Below are 21,134 nucleotides of genomic sequence, written 5' to 3'. Positions count from 1 at the left end.
AATTAGAAAGTGGGTAGGTGGAGGCATATGGTCAACGCAGTTAGGAATGTTGTATGCAGAGCTGACCTTCCAGTATAAGACCTGGGAGTGTAGCCAGAAACCAACAGGAACTGGAATTAGGACCAGGTTCTAATGCAAGAAGCAGTTTGAGGCAAGTGACACAGAACTAAGGCCATACTACATGCTGAGTGCTGCCTTTGCAAGAATTGCCTTGAGAGCCTTCAGAGGAGGCAGGCTCAGGACAGTGCCACCATTTTACTTGGATGAAGACACAGATTAGGTTGGGGAAAGCCCAGGTCAGGAGCCCGTGTTTACTTGTTGGTGCGTGATGGGCTAGGGCTAGTAATTTGAATTTATCTTTAGAGATGCTATCTGGAACTTCTCCTCATCTGCTGCACTTGGGTTTCGTGTGTGACTTCGTGTTATTAACAAGGGAAAGCTGATAGAAATACCAGGCTGAAAAGAGCTACAGAGGACAGAGGACTTCACAGATGGCTGGTGGTAGGTATCCCTCATTGTCCCATCTGTAACCCTGGCACCCAAGAAGTGGAGGCTTTCAAACTCAAGGCTAGCCTGGGCTACAGTGGGAGGCTGTGCACAGACAAACCAGGCCTTTCTGACCAGTCCCTCCTCCGTGTTCCTCACTGTGGGCTGTCCACTAGTGAGTGAGCTTGGCTCATTAAGTCTCTGGAGAGAACCCTGGGTCACTGTTCACCTCATCACTACACCAGATGTGCATTTTCTCTGTAAAAGTGATCTAGGGTCTATCTGCCATTCCTTCTTTTTTGCTAGCTTTTCTGAGTGAATACAATCTGCTGTACATCACTTGCTCTTGAGATAGATATTTTGTTCAGAGAAATTCTGGTTATATAGCCCAGGCTAACCTCAGTTTTGTAGTCCAACACACCAACACACCTCACTAACATTTCTTATTTGTAGTTAAGACAGAGACAGAGCCCAGGCCCAGTGGACCTTTGGCCCAGATTGGTCTCAAATTTGGGGCAATCTAACTGCTCCAGCCCTTCCAGTGCTGTGATTATAGGCACAAGCCACTTCCCTTGGCTAACAAATTCTGTTTTTTGAGACAAGGTCTCACTGAGGTAGTTCTGGCTGGCCCGGAACTCACTGTGTAGATCATGCTGACCTCAGATTCACAGAGATCTGCCTGTCTCTGTCTCCAGCCAGCTAACAATTTCTTAGAAGTTTTCAATATATAATTAGAATGGATTGTAGACTAGGACATCTCCTCCTGGTGGGCCTTCCTGGATAAGCTGAGACATTGTGGGATGTAAATTCCTAGCAAAGTGCTGGTTCTCTGTAGTTGGTAGTGAGGTGGGCGGTCCATACAGTGGAATGTGGTGTCACTTGTGAGCTAAGGCCTGTGCAAGAAAAGCAGAGTGTGAGCCTGTGTCTTCTTTGGGTGTTCGGTCTGTTTTTTAGTGACTGAAAAGCTGGTTTGTTGTCTTGCATTTGATGGGTTGTTTTCGCCTTGTCCTTTCTTTTTTGGCCAGCAGGTGGCACCTCGCGGTCTTTGCTCTTGCTTGCCAGCTTTGCTTTCTTTTACCCATTCCTTCTCTGCACCCCCCACCCCCATCCCTGTCCCCATCCCCATCCCCATCCCCACTTGGAAAATGTGTCACCAGAATTGATGCTGTTAAAAGTCTCCAAGTGACAAGCTGTCTTGTCAAAGGGACAAGAGGGAAGGGGAACAGGTTTCCGTTGCCCCAGGCCTCACCGCTCTCTCTGCTAACACACCTGCTAGATAAACAGTTTTTGTTGGATGCAGATCCAATATGTTATTATGACGTCAGGTTTACATTTCCATCCATGCTGTTTGGCATGAGGAAGGCTCCTCCTTGCAGTGTTAGGTAACAGAGTCTCTTGTTATTTTGCCTTTTCTTTTGAATACGAAGATATTTTTAAGCAAAGTACCGTACAGGTGAATAGATCCACTTACTTATATTTAAATATTCTACAGACTATGTCGAATTCCACTCCCCATCCATTCTCAGTCAGTAAATAGTTACTGATTGCTTCCAGGTTAAGTATCTGATGGAAATGTTTGAGATTGTCTTTGTCATTAGGAATGTGTGTCTTCCTGAAAGTCCGTAGTCTGATCTCTTTACAAGAGAGCCTGGCTTTCTGTGCCATCCTGTCCACAGACAGCTCCCGCTCAGAAGCATCTCCATTATAACCATCTTGCTCCTATCGACCCTATTATCCCCCCCCCCCAGTGGCCCCTAGCATACACCTGTAATCCCTGCATGTGGGAGGTGGAGGCAGGAGGATCAGAAATTAAAGACCATGCTCAGCCACATAGTGAGTTGGATATTCAGCCTGAGCTATACCAGGCCCAATCTCAAAACAAAAGCATCTCATAATTTCCAACTCTGAGCCTCTTGACCATTTCTGGACCTTTCCTTGGATACTGCACTGCTTGCCACCGTGTGTATGTTTCAGTTGACACTAAAGGCCTCTCAGTCCCCAGCAAGTTTCATAACAGAGTCTTGCATGAAAATACTTTACACTAACTGACTTGTTGAGCAGTTTGAATTCCAGCCCTGCTATTGGCTAGATTTTGGCCACACATAGACCTCTCATTTTTGTATAATCTGGGAAATGGGAATGATAATGACTATTAAAAAACAAACTTTGTCCACTGCATGGTGTGTTTTCAGTAAATTGTGGTATGTTTGTACAGATACACACACACACACACACACACACTCACACAAGCACACACTTATACATACAGCATATGGCTTAGGTTCTAGTCATTAGAAGGAACTGCATGAGTACTTAGTTCAAGAAGAAATGGAGTCATTTTTAAAGATTTTTTTCCCCCCAGAAACCACATAACTATTACTTTTTGTAGTCAGTGACTTGGTGGTATTGGGTGCTTGACATCTGCCAATCTGCTGCATTTTTTGAGAGCCCTGTCACCAGTGCAGATTCTTAGGTGGCCCCTTCCCTTTGGCCTAAGTGTACTAGCTGCCCAGGGGATGTTTGAAATGAAAAGTAATTTGGCAGTAGCTATCAAGTCCTCTGCTTCAGTAGTCTGCAGCCCTGGGACGGGATATTCCCAGGTGTGTGGAGAGGGGAGGTTATCTTGGTAACCCTCCCTAAAGGTAAGGTGAGAAGAAGAAGCCTTCAAGTTGCAGAGATGAGGCAGTGTAGCTTTGTAAGAGCATTCTAAGTGAGCAGATGAGGAATAAGGGCAGCACATGCTGTGCTTTGGATTTAATGGCCATTCTGTCAGCCACACTTGCTCTTCATCTCCAGTTAGCTTTAGTAGATCAGTTGACCCAGAAATCTGCTGCCCACATGCATGAATGGAACTGTCTAGGTGCTACACTCGTAATTTGAAGTCTTCACAGATGGGCTGGGCATGTTGATGCACACCTTTAATCCCCATACTTGGGTGGCAGAGGCAGGTGGATCTATTGAGTTCAAGGCCAGTCTGGACTGGGTCGTGATCTCCAGGGACCCTGTTTACAAAATAAGAGGGAGAGTCTTCACAGTGGAGAATCACTAAGACTCACGGTCATTGATGAGGGTCTTCACAGAGGGCCATGGTCTCTCACTGAAAAATGCAAAGAGCAGTCTGAGAAACTTGATCTTGGTCTCACACGCAGTCCTTAATCACACCCACAGCCTAGCTCTTCTCCTGGGAGAAGAACCTCCTGAAGCTGAAGGGTGCACAGTGCTGTGAATGGGGTGCTGAGAAGATGTGGGACTCAGTGTCTCTAGACAATTATCTGTCTGTCTTTCTTTTTAAGATTTATTTATTATATACATAGTGTTCTGCATATATATCTGCATGTCAGAAGAGGGTGCCATATCTCATTATATATGGTTGTGAACCACCATGTGGTTGCTAGGAATTGAACTCAGGACCTCTGGAAGAGCAATCAGTGCTTTCAACCTCTAAGCCATCTATCTCTCCAGCCCCTAACAATAGGTTTTTCATGGAGAAGCGTTTGGTAGGATTTGTATTTATGGCAGTTGGAATTGATACGTACACAAAACATATGTATTAGTTCAGCTTTTGTTAAGTGTTTTAAAATACCCACGGCAGAGTGTTTCATAAAGAGATGTTATAAATGCAGTTTTAGACATGGAAAGTCCCAAGGTCGGGTGTCTTAGTTTGGATTTTATTGCTGTGAACAGACACCATGACCAAGGCAACTCTTAAAAAGGACAACATTTAATTGGAGGTGGCTCACAGTTTCAGAGTTCAGTACATTATTATCATGGCAGGTAACATGGCTCCATGCAGGCAGATACAGTGCTGGAGAAGGAGCTAAGAGTTCTACATCTTGATCTGCAGGCAGCAAGGAGGAGACTGGATTCCACACTGACACAATTCCTCCAACAAGGCCACACCTACTCCAAGACCACACATCCTAATAGTGCCACTGTGTGGGCCAAGTATTCAAACACATGAGGCTTTGGGGACTATAACTATTCAGACCATCACGTGAGGTGACCCTGTTGGTGAGGGTCTAATAGCAGATGACATCCTGTAAGAGGCTTGGATCTCATGTCTAAGAAGAGTGTCTAGAGAAGGGCCAGACGTACCCTTTTACCCCTCTTGGTCTCTGGGGGAAGTCTTACCCTTCTTCTAGATTTTACCTGTTGAAGGACCACACCACTTTGCTGCAACACCATACCGAGACCAAACTTCCAATTCCATGGCACGATACCTTGGGAGCAAACCCCATGCAACCACATAGCATCTTTTACAGCAATGGGATCTCTGGGTTGGTGGTATTGTGGTAAGTACAGCCGCTTTCTAGAAACAAGCTCCCATTGATGTTCTCTAGCCACCAAGGGCAGCTTCCCCAGGCTTGGCTGCTCCTCCACTTCCCAATCTTAAGGACAATTCCCGTTGCCATCTTATGGATGCTTTTGCCTTAGTAATATTTCAGCCCTGCTCTTTTTTAGTTAAAGTTAGATTGTCTCTCATCTGTGAGGCTAATAAGAAGTATGATTTACCTTTTGTAGGCCAGAACCAAATAGACTGAAAAAAATTACTCTTTCAACCATGTAAAGCAGGTTTTTGTATCTGTGTAAACCCACATACTTTCTCAACATGTGAATTACCCACATTGTGTAATATAGATTCCCACAGTGTGATAGATATTCCCATTACCTTATTTGAGCCTTGGTTCTGTGAATGAGCTGGGACTCAGCTGAGTGGCTCTCAAGACTTTACAGTGGCTTTAACAAGATGGCGCCTGAAGAGAAAAGACCAAAGAGGGCGTTGCTAATACTCAGCTCCTGTATGGGGATGGTTAGGAGGTTACACCTGCCTAGCTACCAGCTTGCTTTGTCTTCCTGACAGGGCAGCTGAATTTTTGTCCTCAGGAAGTTTAGGTTTAGAGGTGAGAACTGAGCAGACGTAGGGAAAGACTTTGGAGGAGGTAGCATGGAGAGATTTAAGTTTGTGTCATAAGCACTGTTCTGTCCTACTGATTTAGTCCATCTTCATCTCCCCTGACACATTTAAGGAAAGGCCACATACGCAGAAGCAAAAGGGATCCATCTTGCTCTACTAGTGTGTTATTTATTAGGAATATCAGGGAGTCTAGGTGACCACAAGGCATTTTTAGTTTGATCTAAGTGAGCCCTGGACATCATCTGTGGCTCAGAGGCATTTCTGACCTAGAGCTGGTGAGCAGATGTCTGTATTTTCAAACTACGGCGACCGGATGCTGGGTTCTCACTCTGGTAACTGCTCCACCTTGGGTGACCCCTAACTGATCACTTTACCTGGAGGGAAGTCCTGCAGAGCTGTGCTCCAAAGCAGCCCTTCTTCCATCTGAACACCTACGTTTACCTGTGCAGGTCCCCAGCAGCCTGCATGTAGACCAAGGTTTGGGAAGTTTTCAAGCATTTCATTAGACAGTGAACCCTGCCAGCAGGTAAGTCTGCTTGTGGAACAGAGCGGTGTTTTATAGCACAGGTTTGGTCCTTTGTGACATTTACTTTCTGAGGCTCAATAACAGTTAGACAAAGAATGTAGATTATCTTATAAGTGCTGAAGCCAGAGTCTCATGCATATGCCTCCCAAATAGACACTCAGGAATTAGGTGCTGTTAACTGTGCGGCAGCTGTATTCACACTAGTTGTTTATACAGCACACTTATTGAGGGGAAGATGCATACTCTGCTGTAAATGTGTAGCATTTTAAAAACTTCCCTCACAAATCTCTTAAATGGTAACAGGGTTTTGTTTGTTTTAATATGTGCCCAGGGAGATATTTTGCTTTTTGATTTTCAGTCCATCCAAGCTAAGGTGTAGGCAGTGTTTGTTTTCAAGCTATAACACTGTAACTCAACTGGGGAAGGAGTTGCTGGCACACCTAGACACACAGGAAGTGTCTTATTCTTAGAATAAATATTTGGTCCTTCTCAGACAGGCTACTATCCCAACGGTCTTTAGCAATGCAGTGATTGCTAAGAGGGGTCCCTGAGCCTCACCTGACATCGTTTGGGAGTCCACATGGCTTGTCATATGTATGCTTCCTATAATTTCAAGAGAGTGGACCACACACACACCATAGGTAAGTGGACCCTGACACAAGTGTTTTCGGATTCTTAACTAGGCTAGGCTTGGCCAGTTTTAAGCCTGTGATTCCAGCACTTGGAACACAGAGTTTTAAAAGGCTTGCCACAGATTTGAGAGCAGTTTGAGGCCTGCTACACATAACCAGTACCAGGCCAGACTGAGACAGAGTGAGAAAGACTCTGGCCTCAAAACAGAACAACCACTGTCAGCCTCAGCAGGAGTTCCCCTGTATGTGCCAGGCCACAAGAGCATGCTCCTGGATGCCCCTGGGTGGACTGACTGCCACCTGTCAGGTTGGTGGATGATAACCCACTGCGTTTGAATGCTTTCACATCAGCCATTGCAGGATTTTTTTTTTTTAAACTACACCTTTAAAATATTGAATGTATTTGGACATTAGAAACCAATGTCTTGCCATATAGGGTGGTGCACTTTCTAATCACAGCACATGGGAGGCAGAGGCAGGTGGATCACTGTGAGTTCAAGGACTTGGTCTATAGAGCTAGTTCCAGGACAGCCTAGCTACACAAGAGAAATCCTGCCTGAGTAAACCTTTGGTAGGGGAAGGGAGAGAGGGGAGAGGGAGAAACTGATGCCTTGGTATCTGGGGAACACTTTGTGGGCATCTTTTTAAAAGCAGTCTCTTGCTGCCTGGTTGAGTCTGTTGCTGTGTACAAGGATGGCGTTGGACTGGGGAAATAACACAGCTGAGAAGAAGAACTAGTTTAGTTTGGAGAGTGAGTTTGTATTACTTATTTTTATTTTATGTGCATTGGTGTTTTACCTGTGTGGCGATGTTAGGTCCCCTGGAACTAAAGTTATAGGCAGTTGTGAGCTGCCATGTGGGTACTGGGACTCAAACCTGGGTACTCCAGCAGAGCAGCCAGTTTTGTGAACTGCTGAGCCATCTCTTCAGCTCCAAGCCAGGTGATTTTGACTACTTCTTGTGTCTGGAGTGTCAGAGAAGGTCTCCTTAAGTTACGTATAAAGAAACCTTTGTGAACTCAAAGATCCAGACGCGGGCATGAGGATCAGGGAGAAAAACGTGGTATCGTGAGGCCTGAGCCCTTTGGGGAGAGTCCGATTTCATAGGCGAGTAGAAGAGCTCTCATGCTTCACTCACTCAGTTACTGGCCTTTGTTAAATACATCAGCTGTGTGTTTAAAATAGAATCCATTGTTAATAAGCTCCCTTAATCACTCTCTCCGTTACCCAGTTAGAAAGTCCTGCGGTGTCTTTATAGAGTCATTACACAACTGATTTTTTTTTCCTTGTTCAGATTTAGACCTTTAGAGTGATAAGTGTGCTCAGCTTGGCTGCCCCCTTGATTCTTATGTGCGTCATAAGTTTGTCCTAAACTCAGCATCTAAGGATTAATAGCCTTACCTCCTTTCACTCATTCATTCATTCATGTTTGCCCACATGAGCAATCTAGAGTGCCTACTAGTGTGTTAGATCCTGGAGAGGCCAGGCACCTGCCAGGGAACAAGCTAGAACTGGACAGGTGAGTCGAGTGCCTGGAAACCACCTGATGTTCTTATCATCAAGGTATATTTAAAAGATAACAACAGCTCACCCTGCAATCAATAACCGCAAGGCCCTTTTAGAAGCTGTACGCCGTTACTGTTAGAGGATCAAAGCTTTGGCTGGAGTGTCTTCCAACCAGGCAGTGAGAGGGTGAGTGGTGGGTGAAGCCTTGAGATGATTCCCGCCCTCCCGCCCTTTTAAATGCCTTTAAAAGGAATGGCATTGTCCTGTCTGTACATCAAGGTAGAGACCAGCTCTGATGATAATATTCTAAGGAAAGTTGCTTAGAGATGGCACTGGGGAAATTAATTAGGCGTGTTATATCTGGAAGGGGCTCTTGTTACAGTTTGTCTTAATGAGAGGTAGGATAGCAGCGCCTGAGGGGACTCAGCCTAGTACTGGTCAGCTTTGTGTCCCTGGGTGAGTCACCACCCTCTGTAACAAAAGCCATGTTGGTGGTCATAGTGGCCCATCTCAAAGGATGAGTGAAGATCAAGTTACATCAGCACATAGACTTTGAATTGTGCCTTCCAGAGAGAGGGTGAGAAGAGGGGTGGGAGAGAAAGAGAAAGGAGCAGGGGGGCGGGGAGGGGGTGTCTCTGTTCTGAATGACGGGAAGCTAGGTCACATGAGAATGGCAAACCCAGTCTTCCCCGCCTCACGCTGCCATCCTCCTGCCCCTGCACTCCAGGGTTGTTTGTTTCGTAAGGCTGTAACATCGGTTATTTTTTTTTTTTTTAATGTGTGACCTTGAAAAAAATCCTGATTAAGTAGTTCTGGGCAACGTTCTAATGCTGGAAAATAATCAGGCCTCCCACACATACCTGCTCAGCCAAGAATGTGTTTGCCCCAGAAGCCGTGGGTGGGCGAAGCAGGCGCACGCCCAGGCCCATGTGAACTCTCTGTTCTGGCTAAAGACTGCCCTGCTGTCACCCTGCCTAGGCTCCTGGCTGGCTCCTTGCTTTGTTTTGTTCTATTTTTTTTCCTTTTGGTATGGTTCTGGGACTCGAACCCAGAGCCGGTACATGTTAGGCTAGTAAATCAATGTAGAAGAATCATCCTAAGTTGTTTGTTATTTCTTTTCATTCTCAATTCCAGACAAATATTTTTATCTCACAGATCAATTTCTAACATTTCCCAGCACTTTCCTTGTTTATTTTGCAGAGTTTGGCCTGGGTGTGGGTGCTGCAAGTTTCTGCCAGGCCTAGGTGGGCTCCTCAAGGTTCCTAAGGACCCTGCGTATGTGTCAAGGCTGCCTTGAAATGACTCTGGAATTTGGGTACTTAAGACAGTGACAGATAGTTGTTGCCTTCTTGCCCGGAGGCATCACAGGCTCTGGCCACAGAGCCTTTCGCCCACTCCCTTTTTTGTTGGCCAGGCATCTCTCATACTGCCCCAGGGAGTCTGTTAAACAGTGTTCAGTTACTGGCTCCCATGCCTGTGTCCTGTTGAATCCTGTTGTCTGAGTTCAGTTCTCTGCTATGAGCAGAGCGGCCAAGCCTCCCTTGTGTAGCTGCTCTGGCAGTAGGGAGAGGAGGGCTCTGCCAGATCAGAAGCCTCCATGATAGAACTGAGCTTCACCTGGTATTAGCCGCTTCTGGGCCTTGGTTGACCAACCTCCCTGTGAGTTGTGGGAATTGTGTGTGTGACAGGGAGGAAGAGAGAGAGAGAGAGAGAGAGAGAGAGAGGAGAGAGAGAGAGAGAGAGAGAGAGAGAGAGAGAGAGAGAGAGAGAGAGAGAGAGAAAAGAAGAAGAAAGAAGAAGAAGAGGAGGAGGAGAGAGAGAACGAATACATATAGGAGGGTGTTTGCCTTACAGTTGGAAACATGGGGTCTTCCCCAAAATGGGCGCGCACACACACACACACACACACACACACACACACACACGAATATGAGGATGCTAGCTCAGCTTTACGAACAACCTTAGCTAGAGAGCAAGTACAGACAGTCCTGGTAACCTTTGGTTGGTTGCTGCACTTTCTAGCCTTCCTCACTGTAGAAGGGTGCTGCTTTCTTTCCAGAAAGAAGAAATGTGCTAAGTTTACATTTTGATTGCAAGTTGATAGGTCAGGAAATGTCTGCTGATGCTTCTTAAGTATACACACCTTGAAGCTATTTTCAGAAAAGTCTCATTGCTAAAATAAGGTTCTTCATTGCCACCTCCTGGCCTGTGCCATTCTCCTGGAGAAAGTCTAAGGTCCTCTGAAGAGCCAGGAGCTGGATGTGCATATGCAGATAGTGCGTATGCAGATAGCGCATATGCAGATAGCTACCGCCTACTGTGAGGAGGCTGTGGCTTCTTTTGTTAGGCACAACTCTGTGTTGGCCACTCTGCCCCCAGGACTGCAGTCTGAAGGAGAAAGAGGATCCAGGCCACCCAGAAGGTCAACACTGACAAATGGGAAGCAGGCACAGGGAGGCCTGGTGATAGGGTGTGCTGGTGCCCGTGTGCTCTGGCCAGGCAGAGCCGGCTGGGCAGAGCCAGTTCGTTGCTGTCAGGTGTGTGGCTTTGCAGTGCTTGTGGGGAGGATGTTAGTGTGGGTTGTGGAAGTTCTTGTAAATAGCAATTAGCATTCTTGCCTCGGTTCCCAGATTTCTTATTTAACGGGATGCTGGAAAGTCCTGCATCAAACTGAAAAGTCGTGAGAATGGCCCTTAATGGAAGTGACCACGTACTATACACCCGTTACAGGCTGAGGATTGCCATCAGTAGCCTGTAAACACTGATGGGATGTATGCTAGACTATCAGAAAAGAAAGAGAACAAATAGTAAAATAAAGTTTCCCTTGTGATGCTGGGCTAAAGGCTTCTCTAGGTGGGAATTGTGAAGACAGTGGGAGTTTGCAGGTCTGTTCTGTGGATAGACATCCCATGCGTGCTATAATGGCGAGCTCGTCACAAACGTGAGGGGGGCTATAGGTGCATTTTTATAGGCTTCCCACTAACTGCAAATGATTGTTTCATTGTTGGTACTAGGAAATAAAGCATTCTTAATTAAAAGCAAGTTACTGGGACTACTTCTAAAGGATCAGCTATGGCAGAAGGTTGTGAACACACCGACGTATAAGCCTTTCCACAGGGACTCATGTCTTTCTATGTAGAATTAATTATATTCAGACTAGCTTCCTCCCAGTCCCTACATGTGCTTCGTAGTGCACCTTTAGTCAGGTGGTAACTTCAGCGTCATCTCTCTTCACCTCCTCCTTGGTTCGTTTGGAACCTCTCGTCTAGTGATGTCGTGGATGTTGGACTCTCAGGTCATCGATGAGGCTGACTCATGATTTCCCTTCCACGACCTGGGCTGGGTGTGTGCGTCCGAGTGGTAGCACCATAAAGAGGTGGAAGCAGCCTGGGTGTGCTGCGTGTGCCGAGCTGAGAGGAGTTAGTCAGGGTGTACTCACTTGAGCAGTGGTTGGGGTGCAGCCCAGTGTTCCAGCCTTGAGGATGGTCTGGAACTGGAAAAGCATTCTAAGCATAGCGCTTGTGACGTACAGAGTTGTGTAATTGCCCTTGGGGGAGGGCTCAGCAGCCTGGCCTGTTTGTCCTGCTTGATACAGGAGAGGAAGGAGTGAGCAAGGCTGTTTTCAGTAAGGGAAGCCCCTTACCTTGGAAATAATTGGTTTCTTTTGAGTCCAGGTCCCTCTTATCTCTACTTGGCTTTACGATATGAGTCACACAGACTGAATCTGTTCCTGCTGTGTGTCCTCAAAGTAACACTTTCCTTCATTTTAAATTATCTATTACGTTTCAGTCACCTGAGGATTTTTATAGTGGGCCTTTTCTCACAAGACCCTTATCTTAAAAAAATTTCAGACTATTTTCTGATTGTATTTATCTTCCCCCAACTCCTTCTAGATCCTCCCCACCCCCATCATATATACAAATACATACACACACACACACACACACACACACACACACACACACTTATACATCCGAGAAATAAAAGCAACAGCAGCAGCAAAGAAACAAACAAACCAAAAAACAAACAAACCCAGAAACCAAAACATGTAAGCGTGGTTGTGCAAGCCTTCTAACCCCAGCACTTAGGAGTCAGTGGTGGGAGGGACTCTTGAGCCAGGTTTGTGAGTTTGAGGCCGGCCTTGTCTACATAGTAAGTTCAGAATCACACTAGATAAAAGGCCCTGTCTCAAAACAAAATCCAAGCAAAATATACAAGCAAAACGCCAATAAGCCTCTTGCCCTCCCCCCCCAAGAAATAAGGAAAGAAAAGCTCAAAGCAATTTAAAACAAAATGTCTACAAAAATATCATTGAGTTCATTTTCTTTTGGCCATCTACTGCTGGGCATGGGGTCTGCCTTGAAGTGAGGCTCCTTCGGGGAAAACGAATGTTCCCTTTGGACAGGGGAGCTTCTTGGTTAGGGGAGGGTAGATTCCTCCTCTGGGACCCCATCTGGCTTGAGTAGGCCCTGTTCGTGTTGCTATAGTCACAGTGAATCTAAATAAATGATTTCTTTTAATTGTTACCTATGTTACTCTTTAAAGAAAAACTTTGGGGGGGGGGGTGTTCACAAGTGCATAACTCTAAGTCAACTTCCAGGAGTTGGGTCTTCCCTTCCGTCATGCCGAGCCCAGGGATTGAAGTCGGGGGGTCTGGAGTCAGACTTGGGACCAGCACCTTGGCCTGCTGAGGTATCTTGTTAGCCTCAGCATGCGGTTATCCTTAGAAGCAAACTTCGAAACAGATGCTGTAGGTTGTGGAAGGTGACCAGGGTGGAGTAAAGGTGACATGTAGAGCAGCCTAGTGCATCGTCTGCCAAGGCCGAGGGGCTGAGGCAGAGCTGCTCCCAGAGCCATACTTAGCTCGTAAAGAACCCCTTCCTGCCGGCCGGCCTTCCTGCCACCTTGCCCAGTTGCTCAGGGCCTCTCTTGTGATGGTCTGTTTCTGGGCTGGCCTCACTGTCACAGCCAAGACGTCAACTTGGACTGTAAGGACACCTCTTTCTGACATTTATTCTGCCGTGGGTCAATAGATCTTTATGTAGAGAGCCGTGTTTTAAACACTCGTGGACTGCCGTGGCCACATAGATAGAAGGGCCTTTCTCCTCAGCCAGGGACAGAGAGCAAATGAAAGAAAGAAGCACACGGGTGACCAGTATAGGAGTATGTGTGCTCTCGGATTTCCTTTCTTCAAAGTAAACGATTTGTCGTTTGATCTTCTCCACTGTCGGGGATAATCATGGATTACTTCTGAACTGGATCAAAACCCAGTTTTTTGTTGTAAAAACAGTAATTTAAACAACACCTAGCGAATTGTGTTACTTAGCTAACTGCATATCTATGTATCTGTCACTAAGATAAAACACCCGAGATTATGAACTTACAAGTAAACAGAATGGGTTTATGTTGGCTCACAGTTTGGATGTTTTAGTTATGACAGTTGACTCAGTGCATTAGGTCTGTGGAAGGGCTGGGGGGGGGGGGCTGTGGGTGGAACAAAATGGACACCAAAGAGCCCTGTGACATAAGGCCATCTCCCAGGACTGTTCCATTGGAGACAAAGTGATGTATAAGCCGTAGCAATAGAGGTACACCACTGTGTTTGGTTCTTAGGGGCCTCTTAGGGCATCCCATCCGTATTCTAGGAAGGGTCCATCTTTTGGATACCCATTCCCCTCTGTTTATAGCCCAGGCTACTGTAAAGGCCAACCTTACATTCTCTCCAGTGTCCCAGAAGCCCTGTAACTAGTCTCTGCTCTCCTCCCTCCACTGCCTCCACTGTGATGTCCACACAGCAGCCAGGTCTCAGCATCTTTGCAGAGGACCTCTTTTCAGTGCTCCTGAATAAAAGTTCAGCGTGCCAAAATGTGAGGTCCTTGCCCTGGCTGGAAATGTCTCTCCTGAGATGTATACATGACTTTCTTTCATGTGGCGGTTTCTCAGGTATCCCTTACTGTGTTTAGATGCTCATTCTCCCCCACCTCCCCATTCACCCTCTTCTCTTTATTTTTCTAAATGATACTATCATCCAGTGTGTGATGTTTTCCTCAAGCGCTCCTTGTCTCTTTCCAGATAGCATGTGACCTCCTCTCAGAGCAGATTGTACCTACTGTGTGCCTGTAAAACTATTCCTGACCTATTTACATGCACACTGTTGAAAGAAGGCAATTGTCCCTCTAACCCATGTCTAGATAAGGATTGAGAACCAGGTGTGCCATGCATACGTCTCTCTGCCGCTTTGTTCTTAATCCCCTCACACAAGAGGACAGACTGTGAAAGTGAGGTGAACATCTTTTAAAAATTAACCACGGTGGTGAGCCATGTAAAATACCAGGCGTCCAGTTAAGAAGCGGCAATTAACTGTTGATCTGGGAGGCAAGTGGGCGGAGAGCCTGGTATTCTCCATGGTGTGTCCTGCATGCCCTGGGGACAGGAGGCAGGCAGCAGAGAGGCCATCACTGGTCCTCGCAGCACTCACGGCCAGCCCCTCCGCAGTGGTGGCACCCTGAAGCAGTCTTGACCTGGCCTCTCAGTGCGTTTCCCAGCATCCTGCCAGCAGAGGACTTCCTTGGCCTGATGTCTGTTTTCCCTTTTGTTGACAGTGTTTCTTAGTAACCTCTGAGAGGCCGTGATGCAGAATTGCTCCACAGTTGTCCTGAGGAGCTCTTTGTGCCCTTTCTCCTTTAATAGTTTCAGGTTCATTTTGGCCACAGAAGGATTGGAAACAAGAGCAGCAATCGGCAGACATGAATGTGGGCAGAGCATGGCCATCTGCTTACGAGTTTCCTTGGAGTAAGGGGTGGCACAGGGAGATGGGCCCTTGTGAGTGAAGCCATGCGGTCTTCCTGGCAGAATCGTCCCTGTTGGGGTTGGTGCTGCATTAGGTTCTAACAGAACCATCCATTCAAGAGCAGATCTGCTGAGCCCCTGTAGTAACTGGGATGAGCATGTCCACCTCGGGGAGCTCGTGGTTTACAGAGTGTGAGGATAAGGAGTTAGGGCTGGCGGGGTGCGGGGGCAGAGCAGGCAAGTATCAGCTCTGGTTCTGATCAGAGAGAGCAGAGGGTAGTAAAGAGGAAGGATGGCCGGACCACCCACCATCTGCTTATCTGTTTAATGTTCTACAGCGTCCTCAAGACGCATTTTGTGTAAGAGATTGAGAGGAAGAAAGTGTGGAAGGTTCATGAAGAGCTAGGGGGTGTTCATATTTGTCTGGGGGAAAGGGCAGTGGCAAGTGGCCTGGGCTAAAGGGGCTCTCACTGGTGGTAGCTCCAGCAAGCTCACCAGACAACTCCAGGGATGGGTCTTCATCTTCAAACCGCCTGAAAATGCTGGTGCCAAGGATTCACTGGCTCTCGTAATATGCAGCTATTGACAGAACAGGAGCATTGGCCAAACCAGATGGAGTTGCTGGTTTCCTGACAAGTGTGTTTTTTATTACAGATGACTACATGGGCATCATGACCTTATCAGTCTATTAGGAGCTGCCCTAGCATGAGTCAGGAATGAGAATAATGGGCGCTAAGGGAACCTTTGTAAGAAAAAACCTTAGAGTCAGTAGGGTTAAGAACAGCCGGGCGCATGGCAGCCATTGGCTGAGCATAGGACCCCAGCACAGCTGAGGGGCTGCCAGGAAGACTTGGGAGGAACCTTAAAGAAGGCCTCTCTCACAAACCCTGCAGGGTGAATGTCACGTGACTCTTCCCTAAGCAGTACCCTCCCCAACACTTCCCATTATATTGTGTTGAATCTTTAAGTAAATCTTAAAAATCCGTCTGTGGATTGGTCTTGCCTCTAGAGCTGTTTGACAGAGTGGGGGATGAGGTGGGAAGTTAGATGGCCTTTAGAGGAGAGCGTGACTTGGTAAGGCCCATCGAGGGCTGTCAGAATGGTTCAGCCAGTAAAGGTGCTTGCCCCCAAGCACGACAGCCTAAGTTCAGTCCCCAAGACTCACCTGGTGGAAGCTGAGAACCAACTGCTGCACTTTGTCCTCTGACCAACACAGGTGCACTGTGGCATGCAAGCCTTAAACCTTGAGAATATTAAACTCAGTACTTTAAAAACGTATCAAACGGAAGGATCCCGAGTCAGGAGAACCCTAGCTAAGCTGACTTCCTGGTGTCACACAGTTTGCTTTGAAGCCAGGAGATACTTGTTTTTCAAGTCCTTCCTACTAGTGAATGGAGCGACGGTTTCTTTTTAAATTATTTTATTAGATATTTTCTTCATTTACATTTCAAATGCTATCCAGAAAGTCCCCTATACCCTCCCCCCGCCCTGCTCCCCTGCCCACCCACTCCCACTTCTTGGCCCTGGCATTCCCCTGTACTGGGGCATATAAAGTTTGCAAGACCAAGGGGCCTCTCTTCCCAACGATGGCCGACTAGGCCATCTTCTGCTATATATGCAGCTAGAGATACGAGCTCTGGGGATACTGGTTAGTTCATATTGTTGTTCCACCTATAGGGTTGCAGACCCTGCGACGATTTTTTAAATGTGCTTTTTAAAATGAACACAGTAAACTTAGGCAGCCTGAAATGATGGATTAAGGTTGACTGAACCCCTTCTGGTTCTCCTGAGTTTGGAAAATCCCAATAACAATAAAAAATGTGAGTGTGCCTTTGTGAACTCTTGCTAACAATTCTGTCCTCTTCTTTTCCAGAGAGAAAAATGGCAGCAACCTGGTCTCTTTTCACAGAACACAATAAGCCACCAAAGAGGTAACTGAAGTCAGTTGCGTATTCATTTGTCTTGTTAATATCTGTAAGTGCTAGGATAGTCTGACAAGGGTGATAGGAGACAGTGCTTGGCCTTTTCCACATGATTTTCAGTGTTCCTAAATCCCAATGAACCAGTCATAAACATAGAAAATGTCACACAAAGCCACACCCATCTGTTCCAAAAGGCAGGGTGAATGAGCCGCATTGGTGAGTTCTGAGAACTCAGCAAGCCTGAATGGATCTGAGAAACTTTATTCTTGGCACACCAATTTATTTTCGCCTTAAAGCACCCATTTATAATAACGTTGAATGTGAAACTAAAGGTTTTCTTTGAAACTTGTTGATACTGCTATAATAATCATAGTATTTTTAAGTAAGAGTAATTATTATAATTGTTAAGCTTTCAAAGGCAAAGTCTGGTGTAGTTGAAGCCCCTCTAGTATTCTCTGTGTAGCTGAGACTGGCCTGAAACTTCTGGTCATCTTGCTTCTGCCTCCTAAGTGCTGGGATGACAGGCATACATCACTGTGCCCAGCCTTGAAACCTCCTTTTTTCAAAAAAGGGGGGAATAGTCAAAAAGTATGTTTATTGGGGTGGGGTGGAGGACACTTTGTGGGACCTGGCTCCTCTTCTACACTGTAAGCACTAGGGATCAGCCTCCTATCATCAGACTTGGTGGCAGGCACCTTTACTTGCTGAGTCATCTAGGAGAACCCTGAAATTCTTTGAGACTTTTGTCACTTGGCAAGATGGAGAATAGCTTTGTTTGCTGGTGGCCACCAAGGTAGCTCAGGGATCGGCATTAATTATCCATAAAGATGACATTAAGAACAGCACCCTATCTTCTGCGGGCAGCAGGTGCCTTAGAGGAGACAATCCCAGTTGTTGACCGCCCAGGTCTGTGGTCCGACTGAGGCCTTGCCACCGAGTGGCCATGAAGAGACTGGCGCCTGCGGCTGGAGTGAGCATGGCTGCGGCTCCTCCTCACTGCCAGAGTCTCTGGTTCTGCATTTCTTCTCAAGTCTCACATGCCCTCTCTTCTGATGAGGCTCTGGACTCCATTTCACTCATCTTCAACCTCTCTCCCTTCTTGGTTTCTCTCTTTCAACACGCCAGCATCCCTTTACATGGGGTGAGGGCCAGTGTGGTAGGCGTTCCTCTGGGTGGCTTTCGTGGTGTCTTCCTGTCCCCTGATGTGGCTTGGTAAGTTACCTGCCTTATTTTAAACAGTGCCGCTTGGTGTCTGCTGTGGTTCTCTGCTTGGTCTTGGGGTGAGAGAACCTGTGCTGTCGCTTGTCTCCTAATAAGTGCTAGTGTGACCATTCCTGTCAGCACAGCTGCCCTCAGACCCACACGGGAAATAACCTGTTAGCATTGCATACATTCACGCCTGCCCCATCTGCTCGTTTGGTGTGTTCTGCTTTGTTTTGAGATGGGGTCTCTCTACATAGCCCCGGCTGCCTTTGGAACTCACAGGTTAACCTCAAACTCAAAGAGATCTGCCTGCCTCTGCCTTCCCTGTGCTGTGATTAAGAGTGTACGCCACCAGGCCTGGCCCTCTAATCTGTCTGATGTCAACACTTCCCTGTCTCTCTTTAATGTAGATCATGACTATCCCAGAGCATTGTCCTCTGACAGACCTGTGAGGCCTTTGTGCTGTGTCAGCAGCCCATGCTTTCTTGCCTTTGAGTTTGTGTTCTGTCCCTAAAACCCCTGCTAACTCGCCTTAATCTATCTTAAAAATATGTAATGTATATGAGTGTTTGCCTGCATGTATGTATGTGTACAGTGTGAATGTGCCATGCCAACAGAGGCCAAATGAGAGCGTCAACTGCTCTGGAAGCAGAGTTCCATGTGAGTCTTAAGTTGCCGTGTGGATGCTGGGAACTGAACTCTGCTCAGCTGCTAATTCTTTGGGCCAAACTTTGTCCTTTCCATAACCGACGTCTCTTGTTTTCCACTTGCCCGTGCCCTGCTTAGCTGTCTCTCTACGTCTTTGCTTCGACTTTGCTTTCCTGGCCGTGGCAAAGAATCAAACTTGCCATTTTGGAAGGTACAATCCTTCTGCACTGTTGGATCTCACACTTGAACAGGGCCGAGGAGGTAACCCAGTCAGTGTGGCGCTTATGTAAACCTGAGGGCCTGAATTTGGATGCAGCCCCCATGGAGGAAGCCAGCCAAGGCAGGCAGCCTGTATCTGTCAACAGCAGCACTGCCGGGGTGGGGACAGGAGATTCCCTGACGGTCACTGGCCAGCTCATCTAGCCAAGTCAGTTGGGCACAAAGTTCAGTAAGAGACTGTGTCTCCAAAATAAATAAGTAAATAAAAGGCCATGAATGATAGAGCAAGACACCTGACCATGACCTCTGCCCTCCGCCCCCTACACACACTCAAGAACACGGTTGCCCCACACAAAGGTCTTACTATTTTAGGAAAATTAGACTTCTGCATTAATTTCCATAATTTTTATGCTAAACTGTTTGGTTTCTCAGAAACATATCTGTTGTTAAAATCTACTTAAAATCTACTCGACTAAGTGGTCAGGTTCAGGGATCAGTGGTGGTGGGGTCCTGTGCCTGATACTCTTCTTGGTTGGTGTCACACACTCTAGAGAGACACCTGCTGGCCAGAATGCTGTGTTGCATTGCCGTTCTCATCTGGAATTTATCCTACAGGACCTTCTTAAGCTTTCCTGGCATATGCCTGTGTTTTATGGTAGAGTGTACTGAAGCCTCCTGCCCGAGCTCCTCAAACAGACTTGCCATTTATAGCTGACCTCTGAAGGACTGGGAAGTACTCATCCCTTAGAACTCGGTTCAGGGAGGAGAGCTGTAGTAGAGAAAAGGATTTCATGATCAAACCCTGGTCCTGTCCTTTGTGCAAGCTCAGAGGGGCTACACAGTGATGATGCAGTAATGCTTGCTCAGACCTGGCTCATTTAAAGGTTCTGAAAGAGGCAAATCACTTCTAAACATTTAGAACTTGCTTTTAGATCTAAGTTTTAGATGGCTTAGTTTGGTTACATGAGAGGTCCTTTTGCTGTAGGAAAATAAATCCAGAGATGGGAGAGTTGTGTCAGTGATTAAGAGCACATGTAGCACGTGTTGCTCTTAGAGAGGACCCAGGTTTGCTTCCAGGCACCTGCATGGATGCTCACAGGTATCCCTAACTCAAGTTCCAGGGGACCTGGTGCCCTCTTCTGACTGCCACAAACATGCAGGCAGAGTGAATACTCATGCATAGAAAATCATTTTAGAAATCAAAACAATTTTTTTAGAAAAGTCTGGAGTGTTAACACTTAGCTCAAAGCCCCGGCCAGAGCATCACACAGCTTCTGTTGTTACATGCTCGTCTGAGTGCGTCCTCACCACCCCACCCCCATAAACATGAGAGTGTATTATCATAAGAAATGATCATGGGTTTCTCATGTTATACCATGTCCAGAACAGATTTTAAGGATTATCATGTACAAAATGGGTCTTAAACAAAAATAAACTAGTAGTGGTCCACCTGCCTTTGAGAAATATTTTAACGGTAGTTATTACAAGTCTGGGTCTAGAATATTTCTCTTGTTCCTTGGAAATCATTCTGGTATTTTCACCTGTTTTCTAACCTGTCCTCATTTAGTTTTCTGATCATAGGAAAATACCAGAATATGTGTGTGTTAGAACCTGTAGCCAGCAGCTGTGAGCAGGCAAGGCCAGGCACTTGGTGTGGGCCTGTCTGCTGAGCTTTCTCTATTGTGTGTCTGGGCTACCTCTTCAGTAGGGAAAGCTCAGTGCCACAGGACAGGATTGTGAGGATTTCAGAGAATGGAAGCACCAAGCGGATTCTGCTGATGGCTTAGAGGAACAAAGCAAGCATTTGGGACCCTGAAATGACAGATTTGTGTTCTACAACCTCAGACGTGAAGAACGTCTACTTTAAGACACATCTTTCCCTTTCCCCATCTTTCTGGATATTGTCCTGTGGAGCTGCTGCTTTCGCTGGGACACAGCCCATGCCGGGCAGCCAAGCTTAAATGAGACTGGAGGGGAGCTAAAAAAGAGTGATAAAATAATACATTTGAAGCAGTGTGTTTGAGACGGCTGGCTTTCAGCCTGCAGTCTAAAGTCCTACTTGTCTCTGTTGAGATAGTGCACACATTAGCTGCTTTAGGTGAGTAGCCACTGTGACAGGCCCAAGGCAAGACTTCTCCAAAGGCAGCAGCGGGGGGTGGGGGTGGGGCTGGGGGTGGAAGCGGTTTCATTCATGTCTCCTGTAGTTAGGGGGTTTGATCTCTCTCTCTCTCTCTCTCTCTCTCTCTCTCTCTCTCTCTCTCTCTCTCTCTCTCACACACACACACACAC

At 46.7% G+C, this 21,134-nt stretch overlaps 1 long non-coding RNA gene across 6 annotated transcripts in view; it reads left to right on the top strand.

Moving 5' to 3' along the window:
• Positions 1-21,134, top strand: part of LOC110317414 — a 136,648-nt gene that overhangs the window by 63,731 nt on the left and 51,783 nt on the right. For 5 of the 6 annotated variants that reach the window (XR_003843256.1, XR_003843253.1, XR_003843252.1 and 2 more), the window contains one exon: positions 16,727-16,784. This is a non-coding gene — a long non-coding RNA (uncharacterized LOC110317414). Of the gene's footprint in view, positions 1-16,726; positions 16,785-17,900; positions 20,985-21,134 lie in introns of those variants that run through there. The other variant, XR_003843255.1, reaches the window with a different exon arrangement.

The sequence above is a fragment of the Mus pahari genome, chromosome 2, assembly GCF_900095145.1.
Source record: "Mus pahari chromosome 2, PAHARI_EIJ_v1.1, whole genome shotgun sequence".
Taxonomy (NCBI): domain Eukaryota; kingdom Metazoa; phylum Chordata; class Mammalia; order Rodentia; family Muridae; genus Mus; species Mus pahari.
Note: the sequence above shows the minus strand (reverse complement) of the source record. Positions and strands in the feature narration are given on the sequence as shown.